The sequence below is a fragment of the Arachis ipaensis genome, chromosome B03, assembly GCF_000816755.2.
Source record: "Arachis ipaensis cultivar K30076 chromosome B03, Araip1.1, whole genome shotgun sequence".
NCBI classification, from domain to species: domain Eukaryota; kingdom Viridiplantae; phylum Streptophyta; class Magnoliopsida; order Fabales; family Fabaceae; genus Arachis; species Arachis ipaensis.
In genome coordinates this window covers 20,766,041-20,767,122 of record NC_029787.2, presented here as the reverse complement: position 1 = coordinate 20,767,122, position 1,082 = coordinate 20,766,041, and the positions used below count along the sequence as shown (strand labels likewise).

Genomic DNA, 1,082 nt, shown 5'->3' with positions numbered 1-1,082 from the left:
CAACCTGAAAATAAAATAAAATAAAAGAGAGGGAAAAAAAAGAGTGAAAAGGTTTGTAATTTTGGCGCTGTTAACACCAAATTTTTGCCGCAAAAAACTCAATCTCACTGTCTCGATGTTTTCCTTAAAACTTCAACCTCCCTCTGTTTTCAGAAATAAACATTAAAAAAGAGAAAAGAGAAAAGAAAAGAAAGAGAGAGAAATTTAGGAAGTGTGAATCTGGCAGCAGTGGATTGTGAATTATGAAGTGGATAGAGTGACTTTACACCTTCCGCTGAAGACTGTTTAAAACGTTACATAAACAATGGCGGATTTAACTCGCTGTTAAATAAAGAAAGCGTTGAAGGAAACTCAAAAGGCTTTTAAGGAAGGACAACACAACACAACACGGTGACGGTGACGGTGACGACCCTTTCACCTTGAGACTCAATCAACACACTTAATTACTATTTTTTGTTCTTCCTTTTGCTCTGTTTTTACGGTGAGAGAAGGCTGAGACAGTGAGGAAGAAGTGTCGTGAGAATGTGTTGTTGCAAGCAGAAATATCTCGGGAGTATGGAGAAAGAAGAGGAAGAGGAGAAAGTGTGTGGTATTTTCTAGAAACTGCGATTTGAGGGGTTTTTATTTTTTCCCTGGTGGGTGATTGATACGAAACAACAACTATGGCATAAGACACAATTACACGAACACAGAAAATGAGAAAATTCGGAATTTATAAGGCTTTTTTTTTTTTTTTATGAAATCCAACTATCCAAGTGTCGTGGTCAAACTGTACGGGTGTTCATAGTAGGTAGATACACTGGGTTCAGGATCATTCATTCTAAATTGACTCATAGATCAAACATTAAATTAAATTAAAGTGTTTTAATACAATGAAAATATCAATTTATATACAGTTTTAACATGTTATGAATTTTAAATTTAACACAAGAATAAGCTTAAGTATGAGATTTTTTATTTAAATAAATTAAATAAAACATTCCATAAGTATAAGAAGGTTTTATTCTATTCTAATTTTATTATGTAGTAGTTGTTGATACCATGACCAAAGTTATCGTCAAAATAAATAATGTCATATGAAA

At 32.9% G+C, this 1,082-nt stretch overlaps 1 protein-coding gene across 1 annotated transcript in view; it reads right to left on the bottom strand.

The window, feature by feature from the left end:
• LOC107629888 overlaps window positions 1-688 on the bottom strand; it is a gene marked incomplete in the record, with an annotated part of 4,976 nt that extends 4,288 nt beyond the window's left edge. The window contains 1 exon segment of the mRNA XM_016332830.2: window positions 1-688.